This window comes from Ambystoma mexicanum, chromosome 4q (assembly GCF_040938575.1).
Source record: "Ambystoma mexicanum isolate Mex_15411 chromosome 4q, UKY_AmexF1_1, whole genome shotgun sequence".
NCBI classification, from domain to species: domain Eukaryota; kingdom Metazoa; phylum Chordata; class Amphibia; order Caudata; family Ambystomatidae; genus Ambystoma; species Ambystoma mexicanum.
The window spans coordinates 836,628,005-836,644,602 of record NC_090928.1 but is presented as its reverse complement, the minus strand read 5'-3'; the positions used below and the strand labels follow the sequence as shown (position 1 = coordinate 836,644,602).

Below are 16,598 nucleotides of genomic sequence, written 5' to 3'. Positions count from 1 at the left end.
CGTCTTCACTGGGCTGTACAGCAGTGATCCGCCAGATCTGCTCAGACAGCGGAAACGGGCCTTCAGCAGTCCAAATGTCCTCTCAATCATTCCACGTGTGCGGATATGTGCCCTATTGTATGCCTCTTCATGCCTGTTCCTTGGTCTCCGTACAGGTGTCATCATCCATGGCGTGAGTGCATATCCCGCATCACCTACATGGGATGTAGATGGGGGAACATGTCAGTGTTTGTGGCATCATGTCCTCATCTGCTGCTGTGCATTCGTGTATCATCATTCATTCATGCATATGTACCATGCAGTGTATGGAGGTATGTCTTGGGCATTACGAGGTATGTCGCTGACTGCATATGGGCCTACACATTAACTTGCATGTTTACTGTGCCCTGCGGGTGACATTTGATTGTGTGCATGTCATGGTGCAGTGCTGTCCACACATGGCAGAGTGACTCCACTGTACGGAAGTAGTAAATACACGTCGTCTCATTTACACGCCTCTCATGCTTTTTGGGGCAGTGTTTCAATTGAGGGTGGGTGTCTGCAGTGGCACAGGGTTCATGGGACAGTGACGGGATTGGCTGTGGCAGCGTGTGCACGGGCACATTGTGGTGCCCTGTCATGTCTTCCTTCATGATGTTTGGCATCCGCTGTGTATTTGGTAGATGGAAGGGGGGTGATGCATGTGCGGTCACAGCGGCACACTCACAATGCTCATTGGCCTGGACACACACACACCACTCCGACAGGTTTGTAGCATCGTCAGCTGTACTCACCCAATAGCCATGTGCTTTGTCCGGCATAGCGTTCCATGTACCGTGACAACGTGGAATTCCGCAGTACCATTGAGTCATGTGATGAGCCTGGGAAACGTGCGCAGCAGTGTGTAATCAGTTGCATGGCATCACAAACCATCTGGACATTCAAAGAGTGATACTGTTTCCTATTGCGGAACACCGCCTCAATTGCATGTGGTACTGTCAGCTCGACGTGGGTGCAGTCAACTGCGCCTATGCAATTTGGCATGCCTGCTATGGCATGGAAGGCCAACTTGGTGGCAATGACCTCGGGGAGGGTGCGGGGTAGGGCTATGTGTTCCGACACATGGCGCAACAGGGCATCCAGTACCTGTACCAGGATTTTTGAGAAACACGGTTGTGATATGCCGTGCAGCTCACCAACCGTGTGTTGATAGGTGCCAGTGCCAAGGAAATGCAGTACTGAGACAACCTTCAAGAGGGGGGGGATGGCGGTGGGGGTGTCAATTAGGCTGCTGATGTTGTCCTCAATCATGGCGGTGATGTGCAGGATTGTTGCACGGTCCAGCCGGTATAGGGTGTGGATCTGTCCTGGGGTGAGGTTCCAGGGTGAGGCCCTGATGCGTGGTATTGGTGGCTGGCGGCGGGGTCGGGCTGGCTGGGCAATGGGGTTTGCCATAGCTGCAGGGTTGGCTGGTTGCCGCCTGCGCCTCCTCCGCCTACGCCTCCTCCTCTGCGCCATTACTGCCACCATGTGCAGTGCTGCCTGTTGGTTGAGTAGGCCCAGTCCCAGTGCTACTAGACCTGCTGCCTGCATGGTTCTGTGTTGTGTTGGGCTGGGTGTGGCCCTTTTGTAGGCTCCCAGTGGCCTGCTAGGTCCAGCTGGGCTGATTTGGTGCACCTGTGCCCTGATTCAGTTCAGCAGGCAGTGTATAACGCCATGTTCGCGCTGGCGGCGGTTCCGCCACCGTGATCACGGTATTTCCGCCATTTTTTTACCGGTATTTCCGTGTCCGCGCTAGTTGTGATGCTCACGGTGTTTCGTGTTGACGGTAACGGAGGGGTTTCCGTGCAGACGGACTTAACGGGAACCCTATTTCCGCGGTGGCGGTTTAGGGTGGTGCTATTACCGGGGCCGCGGGTCATGATTGCACGGACATGGAAACGGTGCCGGTATGATTTTACCGGCAGTGTTAATTCCGGACCGGAGTACTTGTAATGAGGCCCAAGGTCTTTTGCTCATTGATACCCTTTTGGCAATGCAACGTTGCTTCCGTGAATAGAGAGGATCTGTATTATCCGTAATGTTAATGTCAATGTCAGATTCCGGTTTTCCTCCTGAGCCTTCTGCAATCTGGAGTGCTTCCGATAGATTGCAGTCCGCTTCGTCTCTGGCATTAACAGTTGGGATATTTGCGGAAGCAATAATGTTCCTATTGCCCAAAATGCGCCCACACATTTTCAGAAGAATTTTTAAGACAAATTGCAACGACGCCATGGAAGATTGTATTTCCGCAATTTCTGATGGACCGGATGTTAACCCTCCTGTTTCCTCCGATTCGCTTTCAAGAATGCTTTCAGTTGTATTAATGGCCAAGTTCGGGGATTAGATAACCTCAAGTTCTCCTGACCAAAACACCTTTAGCTTTTGTCTGATCGGTATCACTGTGTGCTCAAACCCAAGCCCCTGGATTACCCTGGTGTTACTTTCCCTCACCGTCACTCACCGTTCTCTGGCAGCTCCTCCGGATACCTTCAGTTCTCTCCTCTGCATTTGCTCACTCCCTTTTGCCTTGTCAGGAGGTTCGGTGAGCTGTGCTCGACACTTCCATACGTTCCTGCTGCGTGCTGTGGCTCCCTGGAGTCTTCAGTGCCTCCCAGCTCCAGCGGGGGACATTCAGCAGTGGATTTTGCGGCATCTCTTTGCTTTTCCTGCAGCACACGGCATCCTTTTCACCTAGAAGGTTCCTTTCTCCACATAGGACGCTGTCTCCTGCAAGCTGGGTTCTCTCTCCCAGCTGGACTCTCTTCCTTGCTGACTTTTTTCTCCTTATATACACCTGTAGCCTGTCAACTGGGTGCAGGTTTAAGTCCTTTGCCTGACCCCAATTAGTGGGACTTGCCTGACTAGTATAGTGGTTTTTCACAGTCCTCTTCCTCTTTTCAGTACCAGAGTGGTGAAATTACATTTAGTGGGTACTGCTCGTAGTCACCTCCTCTACGTCCCAGTACTATAATGGTGTGATTTAGGGGGAATGATAGACTGGGATTGCAACAGCCTATAAAGGCAGGAGGAGGGTAAGGTTGGTTACTAGAAGGAAAGGGGTGAATACCATGTCTCTCCTGTAGACATCCTCTCCCCAATCCCCAAGGACCCTCCACCCAGGTGATGCTCCCTCAAATCTCCACCCCCAGGATCAGGATCCCAAAGCAATGGCCTTTCCTGGCCACCTGAGAAGAGGATCCAAGGGGAGTAGGTGTGAGGATGTCATCAGGTATCTCACAGCCTCCCAAAATTCAAAGACTGTACAACATCCTCCAGGGTAACTCATTGTTTATGTCATAAATTCTATGCTTGAACTACTATCACACTATACAGATTATCTTGGTACAAGGCATATACTCCCTGAGATCATACACAAAATGCACTAAATACATTATTCACATGGTGGTGGGATATGCTTTTGATCCTACAAACATCCGCTAATTGACCTTGATATTGAGTCACTTTACAGAAGAATACCTCAGGATTATGTTTTGAAGATAGTATGTCGACATCTGGAACATCATGTTCATGAATGTGTAAATATGCAGGTGCATTGTTTAAACATAGGAGAAAATATAGGTTGAAGGAATATTATTGAAGTGAATAGGCCTGCCATTTATTGAATTCGTTCTGCCATTTATTGAATTGCTTTTCGTTTCTGCTGCATACTAGACAGTCTTTGGACTGCCAAGTATGCGGAGGGGTGGTTGGGCAGCACAAGTATGTATGAGTTATCTTCCAAAGACTAAGGCCTCGATTATATTTTCTCATGAAAGCTTCTGCAGAGATTCAAGCACAATATGAAATAACGGTTTGCATCCTTGGCATACGCAGACGGGTACATGATAGCTGAAAGGACATGTTATTAACGAGGGAGAGCAGCAGGTTTTGCGAATAGCTTGAGGTGCCAAGATGTCTGGTTACACGGGAGAGAATAGCACTGTTTCTAGTTTGTTGCTGCGAGGAGCAGATTTCGCTCTTCCTTTGACTATATATTATCAGGTCATCTGCACTGGGATGCATATCAACTGTAACACTATACTAAACAATCTGGGTAGGGCAATTTATGCTGACTTAGGTTTGTAGAGGCTGGAGCCAATAGGACGGTTAGAATGTGGTTATACCGAATGCCTGGATTATATACAAATGTATTGTAATTTTGTGGTTTTCGCCTTTAAACACTACTGTCTGATGTGAGGGTGACAAGAGTTTTCAGTCTTTCAGTCTCACGAGAAATTAAAGCTGTGTTTCTGCAATTCATGCAGCTCTTGATTATTTCTGGATTTATCAAGGTTCTACATGTCGTCATCCCGATGCGATCTCCAGCGCCTCTCAAGAACTCCAGGGTCCCTGCCCACAGAGCCTGCCTCCAGAGGTGAGCAGACGCGTGTTTCTCTGAAGGTATGCCAGGTTTCTGGCTTGGGGTATCGGGCTAGGGCTGTGCAGGCAGTTGACAGGAGCGCAGCATCGGGGGGACTTGGAGGACACATACTAAGTGAGCACACGTTTTGCATAAAATACAGTGATTTTTATATGTTGTTATTGCATATGTGGTTGATGTGTTATGGTGACGAAGCTCCTCTTAGCGGGGAAAGACAACGTTGTGTATGACGTGATCGTCCTATGATAAAAGGGCAGGATATTCCTCAGTTCTAGAGTGAATGGAACTTGAGGAGGTTTGAGTGCCCTCGTCTCGAGGTAAGAATCTACATCATTGTGTAAATAAAGTTTTTTTTTCCTTGTTATGTATTGTTAGAAATTGTGTAAATAATGGTGGTTGTTGTTGGGTATTGGTAGCAATTGTGTACAGTAAAGGTGTTTTTTGGTAAGTATTGTTAGAAACTGTGTAGACAAAGGTGTTTGGAGTCAGATGTTTTTAGCAATTGTGTACATGAGAGTGTTATTTTTGTAAAATGTTGTTAGTAGTTGTGTGAACAAGCAGATCTGCTATTAGGATTGTGAGTCTTTGAAATAGGAACGTCTGATGTTTTGTTATGAGAATGGCCACCAGACCGATGTTAGCAGAATTTTCTTTCGGGCACAGTCAGAGCCTTGTGACAGTATGGGTATGCCATTGGAGCATATGTATAAAGCGCTTCTGCAGTATAAAGAAAAGATGTTAAAGTACCACAATGAGTGGGTTCAGGGAACTGCAAGTAACATCTCTAGACCCCGTGCTACACAAGGCACGTATGACAAGAGCTTATTAGAATATCTGCATACATACTTACCATCAACCTATAAGCGGAAACAGTTGAAAAATCGGTAGGAGATTCTAGGCTGATGGAAAATGTTTGTGGAAGAAGACAGTGCTTTTGATAATGGTGGGGAGGGGTTCACCTTGACAGACAGAAAAGCAAATGCCCCACCGCCCCCATATGGGTCCTATCCCTTACAGCCTGCCATAGGGTACACCAACCCCCAGTTTACTCCCCCAACAGAAGAAGGGAAGGTGACATCAGGGAAGCTCAGGGACGCTACCAGAGATTAGTTGATTTTAGAAATTGAAAACAAGGCTCACCAACAATTGGAGGCAGCAATTCAAAAAGCAGAGAAGGAACTGGCGTGCATGTAAAATGGCCGCCTGATTGCCGAGCTCCTCTAAGGCGAAAATCCTTTCTGGGAGAAAATCCTATTTCGGAGCCGCCCAAACCGCATATGCGAATCGAAGGTGCTGCCTAAACCCCTGAGGACCACACAGTGAAAATCCCGGGAAAAATCAGAGCCGCCAGCACGAGGAAACGATCCGACAAGGTGCGACGTGAAGGCGACCCGCAGATGAGTTCTGGGTGGTTACCACTTGAGATCGCGGCCTCAGCAACTTATCAGGGCCGTGGTGTGGGTGGAGTCAGCCTTCCCGCCTGAAGCGCATTGTAACTCCGGCATACTCTTCAACTGGCAAACTGACTTGTGGGTACCTGCTGGCACTGTAACCCATGTTCTGGACAGGGGATGCCCTGATCACCCCGGGGGATACCGGAGGAAATTACATTGGTCCTCGGAGTACAATCTACAGTGGAACGGGTGCAGAGGATGGAGGACACGCCGAGCGGTGGGGAGCGCTGGACATCATTCTTTTCACTAACAACACATAAAATAAGTGAGCCCCCCCACTAGCGCGCTCGCTCCCCGCTCAATCTGTGTCACCCAGCATCCCCTCCCATCCCAGAGCGGAGGGATCACAGGGATGCGGCTGGGCAGAGTGCGGCCTACCACTTCGGATCGACGGCCCACTACCGCGTGCGTCGGCCGGGGGACGGGGCGGCCTGCAACACTACAGCCCAGTATAAGAATCAAGCTCACAGCGGGATCTGGTCCCTCACTGGAACGCCTCGTGCTCACCTCCTGTCCTGCATCTGTCATACGACTGATCACGCGGCAGTTCGAAGAGGAGTACTCGTGCTCTACAACAATACACCCCTGTTCTTTGGAACTGCTGCAAACGCTGGGATCTCTATAACACAGGTGTGTGTTCTGGATGGCTGCACGGGGTGGCAGCAACTACTTCTTCACACTGTGAAGGAAAGTTTGTGGGGCAACGTGGGAGACTACAATCCAATCGGAGTGACAAACGGCCCTCTGGGGTTACGTGCATCCCAAAATGTTATGACCGCAAGCAGCTTTACATTGCTCCGATCATTCTATTAAGCCTGAACGAGAGATCTCGAGAATGGGCCTGCATTGAGGGTGCTGTTGAATCTTCTACATACAAGCCCATGACCTGGAGAACAAGGGCCAGGTGTGGTGCCCCCCCTCAGCGAAGTGGACTGACACATAGATCTGTGCAGTCCGCCAGGAAATATGTGGAAAATTCTTGGATAAGACCTACCCAAGCTCCAGCGGCGTACGCCACACAGGTATGTGAGACACTCCAGCAGGGTTCTACGAGACTCCATAGACTAGGCACACCATGGTTGCCGGGAACCAGACGCTCCTTGCCCCAGGGCCTAGAATACACACCCGGATCGGGCAGATGTGCCTCCCACGGTGGGAATAGTAATTCGACACTACGTGGGAGAGTACGGGCCGCCCTATTAGATAAAGGGGCTTTACATGCAACAAATAATTCGGAATCTACATCAGTGAGCAAACCAGAACTGATCTGCGCCTCCCGTCCGCCCTGAAATGGGGATACCTGATATATTATCAGAGCGAAGCAATGTTACTCCATTACGCACAAGTCCAGAATTCATGAACACAGAAATCACGAAAATTGATAGGTGTATGGCAAGCACCGGGGACTGACTCCATTTAACTCCCCTAATCCACATTGTGGGCACCCGCGTGGTCTCGGAGCCGGCGAGGACACCAGAGCACTCGATTGGACCGAACTATCCACACAGGTAGCCGCAGGTTGCCTATAACGCATCACTGGGCGATGCCAAGAGAGACCAACGCCAAGAAGAAGAAAACAGGCCTGATGGATTCCCAGGCCTCGGCCAATGCTCCGACTCCAGTGATTGGGGCCCCCACAACTTCATCTGAAAACACCAAATTCGACCGACTCCTCACCACAGTACAGAATGGGGGATATCGTCGCCACCATTGGTTCACTCAAGGCCCGAGTAGACAAAGAAAGCGCAGGAATCACAGAGGCGGAAAATAGAATCGGAATCAACAAAGACTCCATTGGTCATAACACTAGCAATATAACCCACCTGAAAGCGAAATTACCAAGCTCTGTGGGAAATGCAACGATTTGGAATCCAGATCCCGCTGCAATAACATCCGAATAGTGGGACTCTCCGAATCCTTTTGTAAAGACCCCATGGAACCCCAAATCAAGTCCCTGCTGAAGGCCATGTTTGGTGAGACCTCATTTTTGGAAATGTTTTGGGTAGAAAGGGCACACCGTACACTGGCCCTGATGCCCAAGCCGGGAGCACCTCCCTGCACCATCATTGCCAAACTGTTAAATTACAGAGACAGAGATACAGCTCTCTGCCTGGCAAGGGAAATGGGTCCGCTTTGACATGGCAGTGACAGTATCCATATATACCCCGACTTCGCTGCTGTAGTCCAAATGCAAAGGAGATCGTGTGACCCAGTCAGGAGGCAACTTAGACTGAGAAAGGTCCTGTATGCTTTATTGCTTCTATTGCTGCAAAAAATTTTCGAGCACCCATCAGAGGCCATTAACTATATAGAAGCATCCATTCCAGGGGATCAGATACCGAAGTATTGTTTTCCAAATTATGTTGGAAGGCCAAAGCATATTCGAGTGTTGAATTCAATGTGTTAGCAGCCAGGGCTGCGGAGGGGAGACCCCGACCAAAATGACCTCCAGCACCCGGTCGAAGACATTAGAGGCCCCAATGACTGAAAGACAACATGGCAATATCCTTTAACAATGTTTACTACGGAAAATAGAGGTGTCTGGGTGGAACCGACCAATGTGTTGTTTATCTGCCGGATGAGTTGCGTTCGGCTACGAGGGCTATAGCCGCAACGCATACACCCCCGGGAAGTTCTAAAGGTTAATGGAAGGGTCTCATCATCAGGTTGGGGTTGCTGGTGTGGGTGGGGGTGGGAGTAGGGTATGGAGAAGTGATGTAGACTTGAGGAGAGGAGGGGTAAGTTTGCAAGTTTATGTTAATGGGAATGAGCACCTGGGTGATGCCTATTCTTGCATCGGGTGCTGAAATTACGATATTAAAAATGTGTGCTCACGTCGCTACACGCTATAGCACATTTGAATGTCTGCGGGCTCAACAACCGATCGAAATCCAGGAGAGGTGGTGCATATATTACCAGACACAACCCTCATATTGTTATGTTGCAAGAGACACATGCACTGCAAACTGTGAATACTGGCATCCTACGGCAATGGGGAAACAATAGATATTACACTGAATACTCGTCACAGAACAGAGGAGTGCTGACATGATTCACCCCTCACTGGGTTTTAAGTTAGAGAAAAGTAAAATTGATCTGCAAGGCAGATACATAATTGTATGGGGTAAAGTGGTGGGTGATGAGATGGTCCTTGTTAACACCTACGGGCCTAATATAGATGACCCCGATTTTTATGTGATCAATGAACTTGGCCCAGTGGAAAATGCATACACACTATGGGGGGGGACTTTAACACAATTTTCGATGCTTCCCTTGATCGATCCTCCGTTAAACAAAGGGATCTCACCAGGCCTGCTAGTGTACTACATCAGGCTTTGAAGCAGTTATCCCTCGTTGATGCTTGGAGAGCGCTACACCCGCTGGAGAGGCAATATTCATTCTATTCTTCGGTACATGACACAGAGTCACAAATCGACTACTGGTTTATTTCAACCCACCTGGCAAATGTGGTGGATAACTGCGAGATTCGGATCATTCCCATATCACCCTAGAGGTAACACTACAGACCATTAAGCCTCCTGCCAGAAGATGGAGGATGCCCCCCGGACATCCTCAAAGACCTGAATGTGACTGAATCATTACACACTGAGATCGAAGAATTCTTTAAGATAAACAAGTGGTCTGTGGACAAATACGCAACACTCTGGGAAACCTTTAAAGTATGGGTAAACCATGGGACTCCTGAAAGCTGTCAGATCAGAATTAGCGGACACAGAAAAGCACCTGAAAAACCTACAGAACAAATATAGTATAAAACATGAGAAGGAAACCCTAGCCGAGATCCATGGCCTTCTGCAGAAATTCAATGTGTTAGCAGCCAGGGAACTACAATACATGACATCACCCATAAGGCCATGCAGATACGGAGAGGGTAACAAGGCAGGATGCTCTCTAGCTAATCTTCTAAAGAGCGAACGGTACCATGCACCGATCACAAGCATGATGTCGGGAAACGGGGAGGTCATAAATGATGAATTAATGAAGAAATCACCAAATTTTATACCAATCTTTATTCAAACCATGATGCAAGCCCAGAGATGGAAATGAGGGACTATCTAGATAGAATCACGCTCCCAACACTCTCAGTGGAAAGTGCTCTAGCTCTAGAGCAACCAATAACAAGTGAGGAAATCGTAGAAACGATAAAATCACTAACATCTGGCAGAGCTGCAGGGTCGGATGGACTTGGTGCAGAGTTGTATAAAGAATACTGTGCTGAAGTGGCCCCAATATTGACTCTTGTATGGGAGGAAGCGATGACACGTGGGTTGTTGCCTGAAACAATGAGAGAGGCAATCATCACAGTATTATTGAAACCTAGACGTCCTTCCCACAAAATGTGCTCCTACCGACCTCTTTCTCTGATCAACTCGGATGCGAAAATATATGCCAAAGTACTTGCCACCAGATTGCTACCTAATATGACCATGCTGGTCCACCCGAACCAGTGCGGCTTCATCCTGACCAGATCCACCGCACTGGAGGCGCAAGCAGCGGTTGTATCATTAGACGCGGAAAAGGCTTTCGACTCAGTATCCAGGTGATATTTATTTCCAGTACTCGAGAAATTTGGGATGGGACCATATTTTGTACGATGTATCAGACTACTGTACGCTTCACCGGAGGCAAGGGTTCTCACTAATCACACGATCTCCAGCACCTTCGACTTGGGAGGAGGGAGGGCTGCCCATTCTCTCCTATTTTGTTCGCCAAGAAGACATGACGCAATGTCTAAAAGAATTTTGGTCAATCATCATTGAAATACAGCATCATTTTTCATACATCAGCATTTCTGTTTGTTATTCGCTTTCTCTTATAATTAAGTTTCGTTTAAAAGGGCAATCTAATCAGGATATCTTTTGATACCAGCCTAGAATAAATATGAGGATTCACTTCTGATTCTTTTTACAGCTTTTTGGAATTTTTGTTTTTTATTATATTAGTCCCCCACCATAGCTGTACCACAAAAAATAGGGGCAACCCACACTTGTAGTCTAGTCTATTAGCAACCTTGTTGCTTTGGGAGTGGTTATAAATAAATCTTGGATAGGATTCATTCCTTATTTTTGTCCAATGCTTATAAGAACTCTCCTCCTAACTTATTGACTCCAATTTAACACAGGCCTTTGTCTTGGTGTAGTGGACGTGTACATCAGGTTTTTAGAAATGGCCAAAAAACAAACCTTCAGTTACACTGAAGAACAAACCTCCCAGACCATGCATGGTCCATCTATTTTTGAGCCAGTGGGCACTAATCTCAACAGAGCCCAATCATCAAGTGGCGATGATTTGCTTAAGCTTAAAAAGAAAAACGTTTGTACCAAGCTCCACGGACACTTTTTACGGGAATATTTGAAAGCCAACACCATTCCTGCTGGCTTAATTATACGCAATGAGCCACGTCTCTTCCTGTTCGACAAACAATATACGACCACTTTCAGTCAAATTGCCATCAAGTGTAGTAGGGACCTTATGGTCCTGACTATCACTACAGCCCAAAGACTAAGTCTGGAAACTCAAAAAGTATTGGATACTGAGGAAGCCAACATTTTATCCAATACTCTCATCTCAGATACGAAGGATCAACTAGACTCGATCAAGAAACTCTTTGAAGATTTCAAAGCATCCACTATTACTAAAAAAACTAAGAAACTCGCAAAAGACATTCGCGAGTTTAAGATTGAGAAAGTTTTTCCGTATATTACGGACGCATATTTAGAAGCCATTAACAAACAATCAGCATCGAAACAAGGTCCAGGAAACAAGAATCGAGGTGTTTCCTTCTCGAGCACAAGCAGCAGTGGCTCTGAAGACCAATCAAAACAGAACCAACAACAACAGTTTGGCAATTTCCAACAAAATACCCCTTTTTTAGGCAGAGGAGGTTTTGGAATGCCCCCATGGGGCCCACCATGGTTCGAACCTTACATACCAATGCAGAGACCATGAGGCAGGAGACGCAGAACCCGCTAAATACCAGGATGACACCACAAATTCCAATCTTCTATCTGGCCAAATTAAATCTGAATCAATTCCAAACATATGTTTTGTCTAAGGGCCTTTCATTTGTTCCAACAAGTAGGCCAGACTGTTATTCCTCAGAAATGCAAATTCGTAGATTCTTACGTACTGTAAGAATCAAAGCATTTTTCCAGGACGGTCCTGACTCCATCACAGAACAAGATTCAGGACTTCGATGTCCATCATCATTCACACCTCAAGACAACCAGGTATCTAAGGAAATCTTGACCTTTGAGAAATGTGTTCTTACGGATCTACAAAATTAAAAAACGAAATGTTCCAGACATCCTATCACACATACCCTCTCAAGTGACAAAAGCCAAGCTCTCAAAGAATTGGCATCCAAGAAAACTATTGTGATTAAACCAGCGGATAAGGGGGGGTGGTATAGTCGTAATGACTCACACACAATATCTACAAATGGTGAATGAACTCCTAGAGGACACTACAAGTTATCAAAAACTGAAAAAAGATCCAAGTAAAGACATCAAAGCAGAAATTGAACACGTAGTGAAATATGCCTTTGACCGCAAATGGGTGTCTGATAACGAATGTGAATTTCTGACCACCAGCCAGGGTCGCACTCCCACCCTATATGCGTTACTCAAAATTTACAAAAATCCTGTTAATCCACCTGGACGACCAATAGTATCCGGTTGTGGTACCATATTGGAACCACTCTGTAAATGTATAGATACCTTTCTCAAACCTTTGAGCATGACAACGGACACTTACTTAAGAGACACCATGAACACCATTCAAATTTTTGAAAATTTGAGCTTTGACCCCATTGAACAGATTTTAGTCACGATGGACATAACATCTCTTTATACTAGTATTCCCCAGCTAGAGGCCCTAGACTGTATACGGGAATATTTTACAGAACACAATCCACCAAGGGTACCCGTTAATTTCATCTTGGAGCTGTTGGAACTTGCACTCTGCAAGAATTACTTTGAGTTCAACGGGACTTTCTTTCTCCAAATAAAAGGAACAGCGATGGCAGCAGCTTTTGCTCCCAGCCTGGCCATTTTATTCAAGGCCCGTTTTGAGTCACTACACATTTTGTGCGATACAAACCCCTTCTGCAGATGTATAACCAACTGGAAGCGATAAATCGATGATATTGTCTTTTTGTGGACAGGAACAGCATATGAACTTCAAGCATTTTTAACCTGGCTGAATCGGGAAGACAGGAACATCCAATTTACCCTCGAACATTCAAAAACACATATCAACTTTTTGGATCTTGAAATTCAACATGATAATGGCAAACTTAAATGTTGCCTGCATCGCAAAGAGAGTGCAAGAAACCCTCTACTGAACTATACCAGCGATCATCCTCGACATCTTAGGGACAATCTCCCTTACGGACAGTACTTGCTGATAAGATGCAACTGCACGGATCTACAGGATTTTCAAAAGAAAACGGATGAATTAGATATCAGACTGAAAGAGAGGGGCTATCCCAAAAAGTTAATCAACCGGTCTCGCAAACGCGCACAATTCACTGACCATGATGCTCTATTAACCATCAGACCAAAGACAACAGAAAATACTAGGATGGCCTTTGTACTCACTCATGGCCCTAACACTTTCCAGTTGAAGAAAATTATTTCCAAACACTGGGACATTGTCAAACTGGAGTTATTGGAGGAACCACCTCCACGCTTTGCTCTCAAGAGAGCACCCAACATCCGTGAGCAGCTGGTACACTCTCGTTTTCTAAAACAACCTAAAAAAACTGGCTTGTGGGATCCGCGCTCTATTAAAGGACACTACCCCTGTGGCTCATGCACAGCATGAGCCTTGACTGCTAAAATCAAAGAATTCAAGATCGGTGACCGCACATGGGTCCGACCACACCTCACCAATTGCAAAACTAAACAACTTGTCTACTCTATTGAGTGTCCCTGTGGGTTAAGATACGTCGGTCAGACAAGCAGAGCGATACACATTAGGATATCCGAACATCGCTCCTGTATTAGGTGTAAAACCATCTCAGCTTCGCTTGTGAACCATTAAACAGTATTGAAACACTCGCCGAATGATTAAAATGGTGGGCGCTGGATGTAATTAAGAACTCCACGAATGTCCACAGAAGCCTATTGGAAAAAGAAGCACGTTGGATATTCTGGATGGAGACCCATACATTAAGTCTCAATGAAGAATTAATTCCACCGTTATAAGACCGAACGTGGGCCAACTACCCACTTATTCATCTTTATCTTCAGGAACCATCATATGCATGGAGTTTCACTTACACTCTCCACACTGACCCCTTTACCCCTGTTTGAGGGCATGACAACACACTTCTTTCCCCTCTCCCCTCCCCTTTCTCTGGCATTTTTTATAATTTTTCCATTTTTGCATTTTTACACTCATGTGACTTGTCAGTTCCAAACATTAAGGATTCTCACATCAGGACTACTTTCTGCATACCACCCTATGAGGTATTCAGAGCCGATGGATCTGGTCAATACTATCAACTCAACCACACAAGTATATATTAATACACTTATATACTTACATGGCAACACAAGGGGTCCCATTCATTCATTTATTCCTTCCTGAGGATCTGATTCCTAGCACTTTTTTGAACATCCCTTGCCCATAAGCCATCGGCATGTAGACATGTGCAATGCATTCCATGCTCTTTTTACCATCAATCTGGTGTGATGGCGCACCCCCCATTTTTTAAAACAGAGCCCTTCATGAACACATGCAATTTTGGGTGAAATGCCCGCTATCTTCTTTTAATTTTTGAGTGGGCGACAACATACAAGCGTTTTACTATCATAAAACGCTTACGCTTTGCAGGATCGGCGGTCAGTGCTGGCTATGAGGCAACCCATTAATTAGTTTGCCTCATCCAAACACCTGCAATGGCAAAAATAGAAAAACAGAGCTCTTCGTGAACATATGCGATTCCGGCGATATGTCTGCCACCCTTTTCACCCTTTTCAATTTTAAATCGGATGTCTACATGCAAGCTTTCTCTTTTCTGTAACATCGGCGGTCAGCGCCGTCTGTGAGGCGACCCAGAAATGGGCTTGCCTCATTTAATCAACTGCATTGGTACGCATGCACTGACTGACAGGAGGGTGCGACCTATTCCCAACCTGTCAGCAGTTGCCACGTCACCAAGCAAGAAATATCTGCAAAGATCCGGTCACCCAGCAGGCTTTTCCGACAGCATAGCCTCATTCGAGCTGCACGGCCGGACTGTGCAGATAATACAAACGATACCATGGGGAACCGAACGCGGGTGAGCTAATGCGCACAGCTGCATCCTCTCCCTCAGTCCTTTACCTTCTTTTCAACATGAGCAGTAGGCACAATTGGACATTATTCACGGTGGCATCCATATTAATGCATGGCCACGTACCTTTACGGGGAACTGTGGAATTACAACATATTTTTCTCATCAAGACTCACGACAATGTCCATGATTACTAGTTTTTATTTTTAATGAATATATGAAAGAATGGTGTTAGTCAACATTCCCTTTTGCAATTCTAGGTGGAAAAGGGGACCCTTTCTATGTATCTGAAGTACATATTGCAATTCCAATGATCAGCCAATAATTTGCTGACTGTGATCTCTCATTCATCAACAAAAGTAAGTCTATCTTTTAAATCTGCTTACTTTTGCATTATCACTAACCTAATCCAAAATACATGATTTCGGTTGCACATGCAGCTACAACCTCTACTGCACTCGAATAGAATTAACCTTCTGACAAAATCTTTTTGTCTATACTAGATCTATGAAGGTCACACATTCTAATTTGAGTTAGGAGCTACAAGCCCCCACTGGGCTCCTTGGGATCATTACACATTCAGCCTCAAGGTAGGATATTCTCCCTTTGTATCAAAGTGTCCATCTGTCCAACACGCAAACTCAAGTGATCATTATGTAATTGGCACCACTCATTTAGCCATACAGTGCGCTGCCATTTGCTGTCCTGGGCATCCCGAATTTGATATGACGTGTCCGCCCGCCATGATGTTGACCTGTGTCGAGTAATTTGTGTCCGGCCATTCCCCAAGTAACACTGGATAAGGCTTGTCCAGCACATATATTTCTAATCAGGAGTATTTTAAATTTAATTATTATATTTTTTTGCCCTTAGACCCAAACTTAACATACTAAGAGATGTAGATTAGAAAAAATGTAGCAGCAGAGAACTAAATATTCTATTTTATGTTTTTATTTTATGTTTTTATAAAAACATATTGTGCTTGTTGTCTGCTTCCCCTAGGGATTACTTCTTTTCACTCTGCCCCGAGCAAGGCATTTTCAGATTTTGAAGGCCGACAGGTGGCCTCGCCGAAACGTAAATTGGGTCCCGGATAGGTGGAAATCTCCCTCTAGGTTCCCTGAATTCATCTCATCTTGAACCCTATCCAACATTGGTTTGGATATTAGTTACTGTAGAATTTTACGTAGGCAGACCTGTTATTCAACATTCACTGTTTGTTCTTTCAAAATGTATGCACTGTCAGACTTGTTTATTTGACATTCACTGTCTACCTGGTTGTGGTTTTTTCATGTATGGAGATATACTTTTTCATCTCTATGGCAATGTACATTTTCTTCATTGTTCCAGATTGGTAAATTGTTTCACGAACCATTCATGAATTTATGAATCATTTATCACTGTACATTTTATATGTTTTTTGTTGTGAAGTTTCTTT

The 16,598-nt window shown here is 45.8% G+C and overlaps 1 protein-coding gene and 1 long non-coding RNA gene across 5 annotated transcripts in view; one reads left to right on the top strand and one right to left on the bottom strand.

Annotated features, from left to right (window-relative positions):
* Positions 1–16,598, bottom strand: part of LHCGR (luteinizing hormone/choriogonadotropin receptor) — a 1,835,933-nt gene that overhangs the window by 1,150,687 nt on the left and 668,648 nt on the right. The window lies entirely within an intron of this gene.
* Positions 15,037–16,598, top strand: part of LOC138468013 (uncharacterized) — a 56,037-nt gene continuing 54,475 nt past the window's right edge. The window contains exons 1-3 of the long non-coding RNA XR_011268179.1: positions 15,037–15,166; positions 15,421–15,519; positions 15,664–15,750. This is a non-coding gene — a long non-coding RNA (uncharacterized lncRNA). The remainder of the gene's footprint in view (positions 15,167–15,420; positions 15,520–15,663; positions 15,751–16,598) is intronic.